Source organism: Ochotona curzoniae, unplaced genomic scaffold (genome assembly GCF_017591425.1).
Source record: "Ochotona curzoniae isolate NIBS_2020 unplaced genomic scaffold, NIBS_Ocur_1.0 scaffold_1852, whole genome shotgun sequence".
Taxonomy (NCBI): domain Eukaryota; kingdom Metazoa; phylum Chordata; class Mammalia; order Lagomorpha; family Ochotonidae; genus Ochotona; species Ochotona curzoniae.
Window position 1 is genome coordinate 43329781 of NW_024467087.1, and position 19528 is coordinate 43349308.

General features: G+C 34.8%; 1 protein-coding gene across 5 annotated transcripts in view; it reads right to left on the minus strand.

Annotated features, from left to right (window-relative positions):
- Positions 1–19528, minus strand: part of PCDH11X (protocadherin 11 X-linked) — a 606423-nt gene that overhangs the window by 322646 nt on the left and 264249 nt on the right. The window lies entirely within an intron of this gene.

The window sequence follows — 19528 nt, forward strand, 5'->3', positions numbered from 1 at the left end:
TAATGCATAATGACAACGATCCATATCCTTTCCATTTTTTGCAGTTCATTTTGAGGCTCAAATAAAATTCTGACAATATGGTACTTAATATGCATTGTCTGAAATAATCCTTAAATAATTTATTATGGTAAATAGCATTATCCTATAGTCACATTTGTGTAGAATAAGTCACAAATATTTATGCTATTTATCAAAAATCATATAGAGTGTAAACCAGAAGGTAAATATATTTTAACAAACATCTAAACACCTTAATAAATATGCACAATATTAAATATAACATTAGAAATTAGTGTACTGTATGCTCCAATAGCTAGCAATAAACTAATCGATTAACACTATGTATGAAAAATTACAAAGAGATAAATATAACATCATTAGCACTTCATTAATAAAGTAAATGATTACAATAGGCAGAAAATACTCATGAGTTTCTAGCACTGATTTTAATGTTAGGCAAAAGGTATTTACATAGTAGACATCTCCATTAATTTGGTTTTTAAATTACATATATATTAGCTATTAAAATATTATAATCTTTTACATATACAAGCATCATAGCTAGTTCTACAATATGGAGACTTGTATATTAATCAGTTCATTTACAATAATATATACAAACTACCAGTTTGCACAATTGGTAGGGTGTTTTTGTCTCCAACATCATTGTATTTATTTATTTATTTATTTACTTACTTATTTAATAATCTTAGTTGGTTGGGGTACAAAGGGTTAAGGGCGACAGGAAAGTGGGTAATACCATTGTTTCCACACTAATAACATTTTTTCCCTATATCTGGGGTCAGGGGAGAAACAAAGTTTCCCTTTGTTTCCACCTGTCCCAGGTCCCAGATGTGAGGCACATTCTGAGGGTCCTGCTCAAGCAGTTTTGACAGTTCAACAGGTCTGAACTGCTGCCAATCTCGCAGTTCCAATTGCAATGAAACCTATTCAGAATCCACTGGCTGACATAGTCTGTTCATGGTTGGGGTTCTGAGATCAGCAATTCAGTTGGAGGGATCTCCAAAGAAACTTCATCCGAGATGATCCAAAACCTGATTCTTGTGTGAGTTTGCAAGTACAAGGTCTGGCACTGACCGTCACCCCAATCAACTAATGCACATGCTGGTCGTTGCTATGGCTGGGTCAGTTCTCTTTCCAGCCCTGTCTTCCATGCAAAACGATGGGTGTTGTAGTCCAGCCCGATCCTGCACACTTTATACTCGGTCCTCACAGAAACTAGTGGGAGCTGCAGCTTAGTTGTGGCAACTCCCCATATCCCCCACTAGGCCTGCTCCCTACTCTGGTTCCTATGCTTGCCAGTATGTACCACAGACATGGTCAGCCTGTCCCCCATCCAATTTAGCTCCCGTACTTGTCAATGGGCATTGAAGCCTAGTTCAACCCAACCAACCTACTATCCAGCCCACGCACATACCAGCAGGTGCCTTTCTGTCTAGCCACCCCTGCTCCTGTCCTGGTTTTTGTGCTCTCCAGTGGGAGTGGTGCCCTCTATCTCCCTACTAGGCCACTCCAACTCCTGGATTATGCACTCTCCAAGTGGTTCTGGAGTTTAACTTGACAGATTTAGCCTCCAGTGCCAGCCTCTGCCATCTGATGCTGTGGTAAAGTCCAACCAACCTTCACCCACTTTAATTTTTGCTTGCACCAGTCGAAACAGTCAGCCCAACCAGGCCCTTCCCTTATCTAGCTCACATGAGGCCATAATTGGTAAGTTTTCAATCTTTTCAGTTGTCTGCCCAGTTTTGGTTGCATCATGTGCAAAGAGAATCTTCTATGTATAGAAAAAAAGGTCAAGGATTGACATTTTAACTCTAATAGTGCTGCAAAACCAGGAGACCCACAGATTGGAATGAATTTCTGTCTCCTGAACTGTTTCTAATATATTCACTCATTGATTCATCAGTCTATTTAGAAATTAGTCCTTACACTTGCCATCCTAGCAAGTAATGAGAAAGTGATTATCAAGACAGCTATAGTTATTTTTGTCAACATAGATTATAGTCTCCATAAGGGAACAGAAGCAGGAGTCTAGATAATTACAACACTCATAGTATAAAAATAATTTGGCAACTCTTCTTCATTAGCAGGGTATTAAATAACTTTGCCTTACAGAACAATTTCTAAATATTTAGTTATAGCTTTAGCAGAGACATAAAGTGACCATTAATTAAAGGCAAAACTTAATATTTATCATAGTTGCACTCCAAGCTATGTTGCTGCCAAATTTCCATAATACAGAAATAAAATCTCTCTTCCTGAGTGATCCATGAAGTCTTAAATTATCAAAGGCTTGCATTAAAACTGCATGAGATAGGGTCTGAGCTTTATTTAAAAAGGTATTTCGATTCCCTAGAGGCTCCTGTGCCTCGGGCATCTTCCCAGTATTTAGCTCTTAAAGCATCTGATATATTTTAAGCTTGTACACTTTTCACTGTTTTCTGAAGCTCTCATGTACATTTTCCTCTTTTTTGTTTTCTAATTTGCCATATTGAAGTTGTTATTTTCAGCTTCCAGTTAAACATAAAACTGCCAATGCTTCCATTTATCTCTCAGGCTGAGTTTATTCTCAGTAGAACTCTTTGTCCAGGACAGTTTCATTTTTATTATAGGTTATTTATTCTTGATAATTTTGGAAGAATGCATGAGTTATAATTCTTTAGGAATGCCACTGATGAACTTTTATTAATCAACCAGTATTTATTAAGCATCTACTATGTCCTGGGCTTAAGGGCTTAGGCTGAAAATCCAATTACATCACTTTTCCACATTACAATAGAGAATTAGGAGCATGCTGATACTTGCCACCCTTCGCTCCCTCCTGCCTGCTTTCCCAGCCACCCGTTTCCTTCCTTCTTTCTTTTTTCCCCTAATTTTTATGCTGGCATATTTTCATTTCACTTCACAATGTCATGTTTAACACTATACTTAACTATGAACTTGGGCAAGTTGCTTAACCACTCTAAGTTTGTGCTGGAGATTGTTCTGCAAAACATCAATAATAACAGCAACTTCATGAGGGATGACTGTGGGGTCTGACTAGGTCTACAAAGCGAAACTGTTAACATTAGAGTCCTGAAACAAATATCCAAAGTCCTACTTTACTATCATTATCTTCACTATGTTAAATCTTCAGAATACTGTAATAAACAAGGAAATATCTTAAAATTCACTGACCGTGTCTGCACTGAAAACTAAGAGATGAACTAATTGCTGATGAATATTAAAGTGATAGTAAAATACAAAAGTGATAGTAAAAGATTGTGAGTGGGGAAACTTTCAATTTGGGGTCCCGTGTGAATGAGTGCCTTGTGAAAATGAATTATAGAAAACTGTATAAAACTCATCTAGTTTGCCTGAAGCATGTTTAAAAAAAAATCATTCTATTCAGCTATTAGCTATGGCCCCAAGTAGAAAGCTAAGTTTATTAAGGGATTTAAATATGCCTGTATCTCCAGAGCCTCATGACTTAATGCATGGTCCTTAATATGAAACCAATAGTGAAACAAAGGTTTCTATTCGGCACTCCTGGGATCAGAATCTTGGCTCAGATGATGAGCTTTTTTATCATATTCATTCTAATTGTGGTTCATCTTGAAATGATTAGATCTATTGTTAGAAAGAGGCATTGTCAGCACTAAGGATACCGTGATTAATAGAATATTTGGTATAATTCCTTTGGATATATGTCTAAAATCTCACTTGAGCTCTGGACCCAACTTATTAAGTGATTAAAGAAATTGTAATTGCCAGCCTTTATCCACATTCATCACCTGGAAATAAACCAATCCTTTCAAGCAAAGGACGTCAGAAAGCAAGATGTTTTATAACTAGTACTGTGCAGTTAGAGAGCAAAACTTTAAAAATGATTCAACCGGAACATCCCGTGATACAATAAAGCAGTACATCACTAGAAATTCTCTAGCAAAATTTAGTTTAATTTGGAAGGTCAAATATACCTTCAGGGGCATGTAACTTTTTTTTTTCCTCACAGTTGTAGAAACCTTCATTATTTTCTTTTATTCCAATAAATAATGGAAAATGAATCTCAGTCAGACCTGGCTGATAATCTACAAAAATGTTACACTGAGAATAGATGCTGTGGTGTTCTTAGGCAAGTTTCTTTTCTGAATCTTCGGCTCAGCACAGATGTGTGTCCAAATTGTAGCATTCTTTTTGATAAAAGGTTTATTTATTTGAAAAACTAATTGTGTTTATGTGTATATGTGTACGCACATGTGTGTGTGTTTGAGAGGGAGATGGAGAGAGGGAAAGAATGATAGAAAGTGCGATTTATTTCCTGATACACTCGCTAAATCTCTGCAACAGCTACAGGACTGAAAGAGGTCAAATCAAAGAACTCAGATCTGCATCTTTGTCTTTCATGTGGATAGTAGTGGACCAACTATTTGAGTCATAATCCATTGCATCGGAAGTACATTAGCCAGAAGCTGGGTTAGACTTAAGAGCTGGCATTTAAATAATTACCTTAAATAAAATTTTCAAACTATAGCAATAGAAAGGCAGAACTGACAGAGTGGATAAAAAAAGAGGCCCACATACCACCTAAGTATATACTGCTTATAAAAATCACTTTAAATCATTGTGTTAGCTAAACAGGAATTTAAAGGATGAAAACAATGTATACCATGCAGTCACCAAAGAAGGTAAATGTAGCTATATTATTAAAAAATGATGTGACTTCACATGAAACAAGACAAAGAGAAGAATTATATAACAATCTAGTTAGAAGCAATGAATAAACAAAATATCTGTGCAATAAATAAAGAGCCTTAAAATATGTAAAATAAAAACTTGAGCTTCTACACAAGAAGCTCCACAATTAATATAAATGATTAAGGATCACCAAGAAGAAAGAAATAAAGATCACCATCAACAAACAATATTTGACTGATGTAAATGAAATATTTACACATAATAATTTCTTTCAATCAGAAAGTTCTCATCAAGACTGATCCTACTTGGAATCAGCATCAAGACAATATTCAACTAATTTTTAAAAATTGGAATCATATATAATATATTCTCTTAACCACATGGCACTAATGAGAATTTTGAATAAGAGAAATGAAAATAGTTAGCTATATGTTAAACACTATTTTATTTAAAATATGTATATTTTATCTCTAATAAATGGAACCAATGTATTTGTCAGTCTAAAAGGAATTTATCAATGGTAATAAAAACCATCCACAGAGCTGAATCACACAGAATAAACAACACTACTTCATGTTAAAGCAGTGCTGGCAGGGAAATTTATTGCACCGCACATTTACAACAGATAAGGAATGTTCTCAGTACAGCAGTTTAGAAACTTAAAGGAATAAAACAAAACCAAAGCCAAGAGCATTCTATAGATATTTAGGAGTTGTGAAACCAATGAAAACCAATGTAATTGACCTCACCACAGAGCAAAGAGGAAAAATCATATGATGCTATTAACTAATGTGGGAAAATGATAACTATCAGTAAGTACCCAGATAACATTTAGGGAAGGTTAACAATACTAGAGTAATAATTCTAAAAATTGTAGAGGATTTACATAAAACATCAGTATCTAACATTATAATTAATAGGGAAGAACTGTCTGTCATTCCTTTATAGTTGGAAACAAATTGGCAAGAGGATAAGTTTCAGCATTTTTACTCAATATTTTATTAGAACTTTCAATCATGAAATAAGGCAAGAAAATGAAATAGATGCTCACAACTTGGAAAGTCTTTAGCAATATCACTGGACACAAGAATAACTCATCCAAACCAATTACATATTTAAGTAGCAACAGTTGAAATAAGATTGAAAATACAATAATATTTTACTCTTTTAATTCTATACCACTTGCAACTCCTGTCTCCAACTTCCTGCTAATACAGAAGCTGGGAAGCAGTGGTGATGACTATAATAACCGAGTTGCTGCCACCCAAGTGAGAGAATTATATTGAGTTCCCAATCCCTGGCTTTGCACCTTGTCCTAGCCTTGGCTATTAGAGGCATTTGGGGAGTGAATCAATGGATGGAAGCACTTTCTCTCTGTTTCTGAAATAAATTATTTAAAAAATGTAGTTACGAATGAAAAATTTAATTATAAACAAGCAACAGGAATGACCATTTCAGTGACATAATTGTTCAGTGTCATGATTATGACAGTGGATGCATTAACAGAAATGTGATAAAATTAGACAAAAATGAACACACACACTAATGATTGTATATAATGTGGGCCAAATGTGAATTACTTCAAGGCACTTAATACAGTAGATATTTGCTGAAGAGATGCTCACTTACAGTTTTAACAAACTTTTAGCTGTAATGAACTATATTTTTTTAATGTGGATTGAGTCCATAGAAATTGCAATGCAGGGGGTGAGGGGCACACGAGGGGCAGGAAGCATTGTGGCATAGTGCCAATCCAGCTCTGGATTTTGTGGCCATTTGGAAAGGGAACCAGGGATAGAGATCTCTCCCCTCTGTCTAACTCTGCCTTTTGAAATAAATCAATGAAACTTAGGAGAGAGAAAAATAGGGAGAGAAAGAAGGAGAAAAGTGATAAGCAGAAAATACAAAAGGAAATAAGGTCAAACTAGGAAACTGGAAAGATCTTATCTTCCAGTATAAGATCTTATGCTTCACACCCTTCCTGTTTGGCACTACCACACAGCACAACTTTCTTGTGTGTCATTAGTTGACAAGATTAGATATACTGAGAAGAATACAGTGTGTCATAAGTCATTGTAGATGATTTCTTTGATCATACATTCATCGCGTTTATTCTAATTTATTTAATAATACTTTGCGTAAGGCAAGTATTGTGTGTGTATGCCCACATTTTTGCAAATACACTCATTTGTATTTGTCCTCAGTAAACATCAAAGTCAATGGGTCTTCTTTATTATGCCTTGCAAGGTGACTATGATCTATAATAACGCTTTTGAAACTGTGATGAAATTTACTTGGACCACTATTCTCATTTATATTTAAATGCAAACCATTAAAATCAGCACAACTTTATCATTACTATTTTAACATAAACCCCTGTGTATCATAACATGAATATATACTAAGCAAGATTCTTCTCAGGCAGTGTAACTTACATTAAAACGTAGATACAAACTATATTCTCATTTATAATATGAAGACTTTTACTGAGATGAATGAAAAAAACACTGGGGTCAATATGGGACAGAGGTTGTCTGACATGGAGAGAGCCCTAATCATTATAGATGAGGCATGAAGTGATTGGGAAAGTCAACTGCAAAACATAGTTGCTCTTTATTCTACAGCAACTTCTAAATATAGACTTGCACAATTTTCCATCAACAGAGAAACACTTTTGATCTTTATATCAACATTATGATTGAGTAAACTGACCAAATGATCATTAAAATGAAAAATTTATTCTATAATGTAAGCTTTGAAATTCAAGAAATAATGAGTAAATGTTATCATGTATTTAATTATACTTCAGTGAAGCTATGACTAACGTTAGTAGATGGTAAATTTGCATAGGCAGAATTCTAAGAGGACTTCCAATGATTTGCCACTCATGTATAACCCTGTCTACTTATTGAGTGTTGATAGAGCCCATGAATGCACTGAAATATTAAACTCATGATTACATGATATTGAATGACATAAAGGAAGATTATACAGATTGGGAATCCTAATCAGGTAGATCCTTTAAACGAAACGGATTTCTTCAGCTAGTCAAAGAAAATAAAGTCAGAGAAGTGCAGTGCAGGTATTCTGGGAGAAAATACACATCATGTGGGGATTACCGATTTTGAAAACCATGTGCTCAGGAAAGCGTGTGGCTACTAAAAGCAGAGCATTATTCCTAGCCTTTAGCTAGTGGCAAACACGGATGTCAGTCCTACAATGACAAGCAAATTAATTTTGAAAACAACTGATAAATAGAAAAGAGGACTCCAGACCCAGGTGAGAAAAGTAGTGCTAGCTGATGCCTTGATTTCTACCCAAAGAGAACCATACCAGAGAATCCAGTTACACTGCACCTGGTCTTCTGTGGCTTAACCACAAAACTGTGAGATGATCGATTTGTGCATTTTTTAAAACACTAAAAAGTGTTTTAACTAGAAAACTAATGAATGTATATATATATATATTTAAATGTGTTTCAACTTGGTTATAATTTGGCACATTTTTATACACTGAAATAAAATGAGAAGCAATCTAAACGGATGAGCATCATCAGAGAAGAGGCTTGTTAATCTGCACAACAATTTTCATCTCAGTGGAAACGTGAAAGATCCCACTTACTAGTCAGAGACAACATTCATCTGAATATGTATGAGGTTTAGAAATGTATAATGGAAGATATTAACTACAGTGCATAGTATATGGTGAAGTAGAAATAAAGAGCCTCAGTTACATTACAATGTTCAATCAGACATGTGGGTCAGTTAATGTGTGAGATAAAGGTTGGCATATCAATCTATTTACTTACCATGAAAGATAGTAATGACTGTTATCTGTTAATATGGAGCTGCATGGTTCAATGAAGATCTTTTGAAAAGTCTTATGGATAAGAAATTATCATTTCAGTTACAATACATCAACATCACTACTCAAGTCAATTTACATGGTTAGATATGGTAAAATTGATACTGAAATTTACTATGGATGTCACAAATCATATGTGCTTACCATTTGAACTCAGTTTATGTTGCTGCAGAATGGATTTTAAATTTGACATATGAGTAATATTGACCATCTCTATTAGTTCCAGTTGCGTTTTATTTCTACCAACTATATGTGAAGTAACTAAACAAAAGGGAATGCTTAAGCATTAGGCATAAACAGTATTTTTTGGATGTAAAGTTATATTATTAATAATAATACAAACTTAAACTTCTGCTTCTCGAATCAATACTTAAAGAGTTGTCTACACATTTCCTAGAACTTTCCCCATATAACACATGAGTGAACAATAAATATAAGAGAAATGAATGATGAATGGAAATAAAGGCAGACTTCATCCAGTGAGATACACTGAAATGTCTACAAGTAAGATAGCTGCAGATACCTGCTTCTTTTTTTTTTTTTAAGATTTACTTATTTTTATTGGAAAGTCAAATATACAAAGAAGAGGAGAGACAGAGAGGAAGATCTTCCATCTGATGTTTCACTCCCCAAGTGACTGCCACGGCTGGTGCTGTGCCAATCTGAAGCCAGGAGCCAAGAATTGCCTCCAGGTCTCCCACACGGGTGCAGAGTCCCAAGGCTTTGAGCCATCCTAGACTGTTTTTTATTATTATTATATTTATATTTAGCAGTTTATAGTATTCAAGCGAAACTTTTCTGATACATGCTTCTTTTGATTTCTGCTAAATTTCCTTCATGTAAAGACAAATAACTACAGCAATAGAAACTTCCATATAAATAATAAGTATATTTTACTGGGGATTTACTTTGTGTCAATTGCATTCATTATCTTATGAAATTCAACCAATAATACTATCCATTTGAATATATCCTTACCCTATTTTTTCAGATTAATTAATAGTAGCATAGCAAATTTATGTGATTATTTGTTATAGTCAACAATTTACACTTGGTGACCCAGATGAAATTAACAAAGGTAGGATTACAAGCCAACTCCACCTGACTCTAAAGTCTAACATACTGATATTCAGTTAATTGATAAATTTATTAATTTTTGTAGGTTTGATTTGCTCTAATGAATTTCAGGTACATGGTATATTTTTTAAAAGATAAATGCCTTGCACAAGCAAAAAGCCAAAAAAGTAGAAAGAAACATCAGTGTCTATCAGCATTGCTATAAATACAGTTTGGGAAAAATGTGTTTTATACCTTTACGAAGCCAATGGTTAACAATGTTATGGTACTATGGTTTCAATGGTCTGTGAGTGCTTTAAGATTGATTGTATAAGTGAAATTGTCATTTTTCCATTCAAATATTGTTTATAGCCTTTGTATTACGACTAGACTAAGGTGTTTTTGCTTTTGACTTGATAAACTTTTTCCTTAGTGCAGAACTAAGTTTTTGTAAATTAGAAAACAAATTATCTTTAAAACTAAAAAAAAAGGGAGAAAGCAGGTGGGCACAAGGAATGGAGGAGGGGTTATCATTATGTTGTTAGAATTGTATCTACAAATCATACTAATTCTGTTTAGAAGGAGATAAATACAAAATAAAATTTATAAAAATAGAAATAAAGGTAAATACTTTCTTCTACAGCAGACCAATGAGTGCAACAGTGAGAATGTATATACCCCTTGTGAAACAAAGCTAAAATACAAATACACCAGCAGAAAATAAAATTTGAAAGAAAATATGTCTAAGAATAATTTTAATATTATTACAACTATTATATTATATTATATTATATTATATTATATTATATTATATTATATTATATTATATTGAAAAACAGGTCATGAATTCTTGACACTTTAAAGAATGACATCCACCATTATTGCATCGACCTCGAAACAAAGTAAGGTTTAAATAAATGGTTTAAATAAAAGATTCCTAAATAAATGAACCCCTAAGAAGGAATTCTTACCTTTAGATTCATAATAATAATGATCTTGACTGGATTTAATCCCAAAGTTAAACAATAAATCCGAGTACTGTTTGTGAAAATTACCCATTCACAATTGATAGAAGTGAAAATAAACAGTAAAATTTGCATTGAGCTTTACATGCAAATTTCAGACACTTGGAATCAGTTTTAAACGAACAGATACACTTGATACGTATTCCTCAAAAAAAAAAAAAAAATAAATAAATAAGGAGTTGAAACCCACAGTCTCTAAATTTCATCTGTTGAGCCCTGCATTGTTGGGCAATAGGGTAAGCTGCCCATTGTGATGCAGGCACCATGTCAGAGTGCCAGGATGCCGACCCTGGCTGCTGGCTGGCTTCAACTTTGTCTAGATATGACTGACTGTTAAGGAAATCTGGTGAGTGAACCACGAGACGCTAGACAGAAATTCTCTCTCTCTCTCTCTCTCTCTCTCTCTCTCCCCATCACACACACACACACACACATCTCACTCAGCCTTTCAAACAAAGAAATTTTCGTAGCATAATGTAAGTGATAATAGGAAACTAAAGAAAATCCAAAGTATACTCCCTACTGTTTTAAAGGTGTATTTATTTTTATTGGAATGTCAAGGAGCAGAGACAGAGAAGATCTTCTGTTCACTGATTCACTTCCAAGCGGTTGCAGCCGGAGATGAGCTTATCCAAAGCCAGAACCCAGAAAACTCCTCCAGGTCTCCCATGACGGTGCAGGGTCCCAAGGCTTTGGGCCGTCCTTAACTGCTTTCCCAGGCCACAAGCAGGGAGCTGGATGGGAAGTGGGGCTGCCGGGATAGGAACCAGTGCCCATATTGGATCCTGGTGTGTGCAAAGTGAGGACTTTATCTGCTAGGCTACAGCGCTGGGCCTGTACACTCCTTATTTTAACAGATGGTTGTCACATTGTTTTTTCTAGATGGTGGAATATCTCATCATTTTTGCTTATTATTTCTTCCTTTAAAAAATGGTCATTACTATAGAAAACGGCATTGATGGTTTACCATTCGAGAGCTTTAATAAAGCCATCAGAGCAACATACACACTGCACTCATTCAAAACTGCTTCTGGATATCCTTTCTTCTTAAAAGGGAGAGGAAAAAGGGCTAAAAATACAGGTTTTTCTTTTTCTTTTTAAAATATTTATCTGATGGAGAAAGACAGCGAGCGCTTCAATCTTCCGATTCATACTTCTATTCCGATCTCCTGCGTGGTTGGCAGGGCTACAAGAACCTGGGCTATTCTCTGCTGCCATCTGAGTCACAGCAAAAAGGAGCAGCATCAGAAGCATAGTAGACAAGACTCAAAAAGCCACTAAGAGAGCCAGCCAGCATCACAAGCAGCTTAACCCGGCACACCACTTTTAACAGAAAACACTTGCATTAAGATTAAGGAGCCCTGTTTGTCAAAACACATATATAATTGGTAAGAATTAACGTAGTCACTGACATCACAACCCAGACCCGACAGCCAGAATGCAATGCAACTCATTCATGCAAAGCCGCAGGGGGTCTCAGAGGTACTGCTGAAAAAAATCTAGGACTATGATAAAGAATGCTCTGTATCAGTAAGCTTCTGGATTCCTAGATTGTAATATAACTACATGAAAAAGAAAATATTTTGTGCTTGTATTGCTTTTTTTATTATATTCATATGTGCTTCCAATTTTTTTAAAATCCTTTTTGAAACTTCTACCTCACATAGCAGCTCCTTGGCCTCGTATTTCCTTGCTTTTTTTTTTTTTTTTATTGTGCTCATACGGTCTTTCACTAAAAAGAACCTACTCCTAAACTTCTGTCCAAAAATACATACTAAAACACATTTTACAAGTATATAATTCAGAAAGGATTCTTTGTCCTTTATAATTAAATCAAAATCAGAGGAGATGCATTCTTTCATTATGTGTTCATGCACACTGTCTTAGTAAAGGCATAGTATTAATGATAACAATTCTTCATTTTGAATTAAAAAAAAAAAAAGAAAATGATTTCTTTGGGCGCCTCCATGACTTACTAAGAAAATCCTAGGTGCCTCCATACATAAATGCTCATAGTAGAAAAAGGAAAAAGAAATGCTTTGAAGCATAGCAGCATTTCATATCATTCATTTATTCATTCATTCACTCTAATCAGTGTGGCATTCTATGTGCTTCCTCATTTTTATCTTAAAATGCAAAAGGCTGTGTTTTGGTCTTGGTAAAGCAAGTGGTTCCACACACAATTCCACTGGAAAGAGTCAAAAATTTAGCCTCAAATGGGCTGCTTGAACTGCAACATGGAAATGCATGATGAAATGACCTCCTTGTATGGTAGATTTGATGTTTTCTTGTTTTCAGAAGTGCACTTTGTAAGCAGACTCCTGGCTTAATAATGCTATTGATCCTAGTGTCCTGTCAATTAGTTCCCCGCCCCCCCCGGAAGTAGCAGGTAATGAGCCAAGTACTTATGTCTGTCACCCATGTGTGAGATCTAGATTGAGTTGCTGGCTTCTCATGTATTTTTATCCACTGCAGGTAAACAAGGCAGTGACTCAGCAGATGCAAGATCTCTCCATCAGTCAACCTGTCTTTTTCTCTCTGCCTTTCCAAAAAACACAAATAAAACCTAATTCATGACTTTTCCCATGGATATTTCCCCCTGCACCTCTTACGGCATGGTTACAAGAGCTCTTCACTTTGAATCTCTGGCAGCTGCTGCCTCAGCCCTCCCTGTCATTACTGCCATCAGATGCAGCAAATGAAGCTGCAGCCTGAAATGCCAGCAAGTCATAAGAGTGCCAGTTTGTGGAACCGGCGGCGTGGCCTAGCAGCTAAAGTCCTCGCCTTGAACGCACCACTATCCCATATGGGCGCCGGTTCTAATCCCAGCTGCCCCATTTCCCATCCAGCTCCCTGCTTGTGGCATACATACAAATATAAAAATTAATACCCAATCTTGTGCAACATGGTTCCTGCAATTTATTAGAAATTGTGTATTAAATATTATGTGTTATGTAATACTTTCCAAGTTATTAAACAAAAGCTAAAGAATTTTGTATGACCAAGTATGAGAAATAAGCATGAGTTCATGACTTATTACTATCATTGTAGTATTACATACCTAAGGAAGCAATCTATAATAGACATTATAATCTGCGAAGACATAATTGAGTGTGGTTCTAGGAAGCAAGGTAGGGTACAAAGTGCAAGGAATCAAAAGAATCTGTGAGTAAGAGTGAGTGAGGAGATGGTGTATTTTCAAATTTTACTAATAAATCATATTTAGGGAGTCAGGAGGAGTATCTTTCTCCTAGTTGATTTATAGTTTCATGCTTGGATTCATTCCATTTGTCTATAATATCTGGGAAAAAATGAGTGCCCTTACTAATATATATATGCAATTTCCCCCACAGTTATCATAATCATATCAATTGGTGAGTTGAGATTATTGTGCTAGCCTATATGGAGTTGCTAGAATGATATCTTATATTTCTAACAGCTTTTTGAAGGTGGACTTAAATGTTTTGCATACGCAGGACATTTGGGGTATTTTTTTTTTTAATTGAGGAAAATTTGAAATCAACAAAGTTGAAGAGTGCACCATCTAGTGGTTCAGTATAGTACATGACAATATATGATAGTTGACTGCCGGACTACACTGGGTCCTTCATTTGTAATTTAGACTTACAGTGTTTCATATGTTTTCTTTTTGCCTCTTTTGCTACTGACCACTAATTTCAATTTTAAAGGATAAAGGAAAAGTGATAGAGCAGGCATGCTTATTATAATATGCACTGTCATAAATCTGTGCCGTATCATTGTTGTTCAAAAGTCAGAGAAACAGTGTATCAAATAATAACTCAAGCTTTAAATCATATAATAATAATAGCTGCAATTTATGTCATAGTCGAAGAATGGATGCATCTAAAACACATGCATCTATCTTTCTGCACAAAGTTGATGTAACATTTGGAAAACTGAATGGATTGCTTCCTTCCTAACAGTTCTCCAGGGGTAGGCACTTAGCTTAGCTGTTAGGAGTCCAGTTAAGATGCCTCCATCCCACAACAGAGTATCGGGATCAATCCCCAGCTCTAGTTCGTGATCCCACATTGCTGCCAATGCAGATTCAGGGAATCAGGGATAATGGCTCAAGGAATTTTGTTCCCGCCTCCCTCGTGGGATATTTGAAGTATGTTCCTGATTCCCAGCTTCATTCCTTCCTTTCCAGGGATTTGCAGAGTGAACTAGAAAATGTGAGCACTCTCTTTTCTCTTCTTACCCCTCATTTCTCTCTCCCAAACTAGAACAAAAAATACTTTCCCAAGAATCCAAATGTGACCCAATATCGAAATTATTCCACGTAGTCACATTGAATGAAATGGTTCTCCTCTGTCCTCTCTGGATCAAAGATGTAATTCAGGGATTATCCATGATGCAATCATGAGCATTTAGATGAAAGATCACTGTGGACTAGGGCTTCATGGGCAAGTGGTATCCTTGAGAATTGTACTTTATCAGTCTAAGTTCATAAGAACTTAAAAAGGACATATGCTTAATAATCTCTATTTTACATACAAATTTGTATGCAAGATACATTTCATACTTGTGACATTTTCATTGAACTAAATGTGAAGGACTGGAGAACAGAAATCAGATCTTTAACTGTACCTGCACCTCACGATATCTCTACACAACTACAAAAAGCAAAGGCAATTATCAAAAAACTTGTAGTAGTTTTAATATGAAGCAAGAAATTCTTAGCTTTTGTGTTTTATTTTCATGTATTCCTATACCAAATGTACATTTTCCCATTCATAAATTTAGTCTCCTACTGACATTGCTTTTACTACAATTAATATCTGGTTCTTGCCCTAGCTGCTTAACTTCCAATTGAGATATTCATTTATGGTCTGGGAAACCAACAGATGATGGTGGCCCAAAGCTTTGGGCCCCTACATTCAATATGGGAGAATTGGAAGAAACTCTAAGACCTCTCTCTCTGCAAAATGTCCCTTTCAAATAAAAAGTTACATTTAATATGTATATATATATATTTTAACTAAGAATGATCAGCTAAGACCTTTCTTTCAAAGAATCTAGCTATTTTTTTCTTAGATTCTTGACTTACAATACCAAATCTTACACATGAAAATTATGGAATCTAATTATTAATCCCTTAATTACAAAAAAAAAGAAACAAAATCTGAGAATTTAAGTCACCGAACATTCTCTAATTTTCTTTGAAAATGATAACCTTTGAGAAAACAAAAACATTTACTCTCAGGGAAGAAAAACAAAATAGAAAGAACTTGAACTCCTCTTACTCTTTCAGTCTGGAGGAAGTCAATCAGTGACACACAGACAAATCCTCCACAGCAAAGTGAAGTATGTATTGAAAACTGCCCACAGCTGCTCTCTTCTCTCTCCATACTTAAAGATGTATGTGAAATATTGTAGTGATTTCACTGCTGATTCCCTGTTGTCACACTCTTCTATCTGCAGACTATGTTCAATGGCTACAGGAGTTGAAAGCAAGAAGGTCCTCAACGAGTGACTAATGTACTTCATGGCCATTCCACATTGCATTATCCTCCTGAAGCATGGACAGCAATGGCGAATCAAATTGGAATTTTCCTTCACCATATGTGCTGATAGTGGAAGAAAACTTATCAACAGCTTGTTTTGTGTGTGTGTGTGTGTGTGTGTGTGTGTGGTCATTTGCAAAGTAAGGGACAAGTTCCCAGGATACCAACTGCATTTGCCACTCTAACATTAGTATTCCCCAAAGATATCATCTGTCCTGAGAATGTCACTTGCCTTCCAATAGAGCCATTTAAAAGTTATGGATTACTGAGTGCTTTATTTTTTTTTTTTTTTGCACCAAAGTAAATTTTAGTGTTTCCACAAAATTTTTGAAGTACATTTGTATATGTTAATTGACCGAAATTCACTCGAACAAAATTAAATTTATAAAGCAAAAATAAGGTAAAACTAGACCTCGATGGGTCACAGTAAGCATACCTATTCCAATTGTCCTAAGATTATGCTGTCACTTCATATGATGTACAAATTTTATAAAAAGAATTCATATTTATTGCTCATTGATAATCTTCAAAACTGTTTCCCTATATAAAAATTTTTCCAAGTATTTTAGCATAAATGTATTTTAAAACTGCCAAGAATTTTGTTATAGACAAGCTATTAGCACATATTTAGATCATCCAAGTATTTATTTATTGCTTTCCATTGATTTTGATTACCCAAAGCAATGAAGTTATTCACATTTCTGGATTTCTTAACTTGAAAATGATTGTAACTCAGCAGACACTTATTTTTTTGAAGCCTTTTCTTGATACGACCAGAAATCTGTTTTCAATAAAGTCAGCTTATAAGCAAAAGTCATGTAATTTCTCTGGCAGTACCAGGATCTAGGCCACAAAGTAAACTTAGATCACATTTTAAGAAACAAATGAGCTCACTTAACCAGTTTCCTTCTTTGTTTTGATTTTAATTTTTAAAATCTTATAATATTATTTTAGGTTTGCTGTTCTTCTAAATGGCTAATGACTTAATATGAAATTGGAAAACTTACAATAAAATTATATCCAGAAAATAATCTCATTGTTAACTCCCCCAATTCTTTGATAATCACTAACAATGTATTCCAGGTGTTGTTGTGAAAGTTTCAAGCCTGGACTTTTTCTCCTCTCAAGGCTGTTAATGCATTCTGACATTATTAATGGCTCCCTTATGGAATCACACTGTAAGCTGAAAGCTCAACTCTCTAGGCGTTAGCATTTATATTTCAGAATCACTTAGCAGGGAAGAAAACAAATTTAAACTCTTCTGTGCCAGGCAATCCCACCACTCAGTCATCTTGGGGGAACTGTCTATGAAGAAAAATGAGATTTCGGTAAAACAAAAGGAGACCTGAAGACCACAGTGTGTTGTCCTTATAATTTGATTGTTACCCTCATTGCCTTAAATGCCATCTTTTTCCCTTCTGTGATGCCCTTCATTATGCTGCTGACAATTCTTCTACTTTACAGCCCAATAGAATAACCTCCATATCCTTTTTCTCATACCTCAGATCCCTCCTGCCTCTAAAGCGCCCAGTTGAAATCTGACCTTACTAGAAAATGTTTACTAGGTACCATAGCCCACATTATTCCCACTTGGGTCTTCAACTCTTAGGGTAACCTCAAGTCAACTATGCACAATTTAACACTTGATAAAAGAAGATCTGTGATTTTTTTAATACAAATGTTTATTCCCTGTCCAAGTCACTGCTTTTGGAAGACAAACGTGGTCTTTTCATATTTGAATATTCCTTATCGTCCCTCATACACCGATGATAATCTGGTTAATTGCTTTCGGGTGCATTTCTATAAGGAATGAGAATGTTTCTTGTAGTGAAGGACTGGATTACCATTTTTCTGTGGAGTGGAGTGGAGTGAGAAATTGATTGTTACTAGTTTTCAAAGATAAATAGTGCAACCTGCCCAAATAAGGATGTTTTTTAGATTAAAAAAAAATCAAGGAAACAGATCAGCTACTCTTCTAGGTCTTTGACTATATGCTAGCACTGCCCAAATGGCTTTACATAGATTTCTAAATTTAATTTCTCAAGGAGCTCAATGTCACAGATATTGAAATATCTGCATTGTTCCAAGAGAAAAAAAAATTTAGAGAAATACATGTGTCTGTCCATTACTGCGTACTTAGTAATGGTAAATTTGGATTTTCCTGTTTCCAAAGACCATGGGTTTTATCCACTGCATATGTATTTTTGTCTCCCCCTAAGTAAAGCAGAATTTAACGCAAAGGAAATCAATTCAAATATTTTTTCTTCCAAACCTGATCATAGACAGAATCTCAGGGGGCAGATTTAGGAATATGTTAATAGTCCTAACTTCTTGCTTTTAAATTGTCTTTCTCCTCCCAGAAGCTAAAACACATTCTAAAGCACATGAAAAATATCATTGTCTTGCTTTAGGTCATTAGATCATTCAGTCAAAATCAATGTATAACTTAGGTAGTAAAGCATACTGGACAATAACATAGTAGATTTTAACACAAGCCTCAACATCTAACCAAATATATAACATGTCATAAGCCAAAAATATAAATTAACATTTTTGGGCTAGGATCATATAGTGATGAGACTATGTTACATTTGACATTTTATGTAAACATAAAAATGGAAAGGTAAACAGTGTAATACAGATTTTTTCCATCTCTTTATACTCAATTTCTAGTTTGATTTATCATGATCCTTTCTTATTGTAATAACCTGTTAAAGTTTCATTTTAATAAGACCATCATTTTCATCTAGTGTGCACACCAGACTCATGTTAAATGAATATGCTTCTTTCCTGTTCAACATGGTAGTGGTTTGTACAATTGTTCTATAGGCTGCTATTACATCCTTGTAGTTTGTGTTGCAGTAGCTATTAAAGTACAAAAATAAAAGTGAAGGTCTCATAGTCTGAATCTTTAAACCTGTACAAATTTCCAGATTAGTTTTTCTCTGCAAGAAATATGCAAACTCAAATTTATAATAATTTGAATTACAGATTTTATTTCTAAAGGATCCATATTTAAGTTTAAATAATAAACTAATCATAAGAGGATTTTTTTTGATTTGCTGAATCACACTACATATAATTTATTCATTGTTAATATTAAAGATATATAGTATCGATGAACTAGGCATGTTTTTACCTGATTTGCTATAATGATTAAATATATAACAATAAAAGAAGGTCATTGAAAGTGAATCTATTTGCTTTGTCTTCTTTAGCTTTGAAACTTTTTGCTCATCTGTGTGAAAAATTCAGCCAAAAGAACGGAAGGGACAAAAATTGTGTGTTTACTTGAAATTCTCAAAAAATTATTTGGTGCTTTTCTATTTAGTGCCAGTCAATAACTGGTAGTAAAGA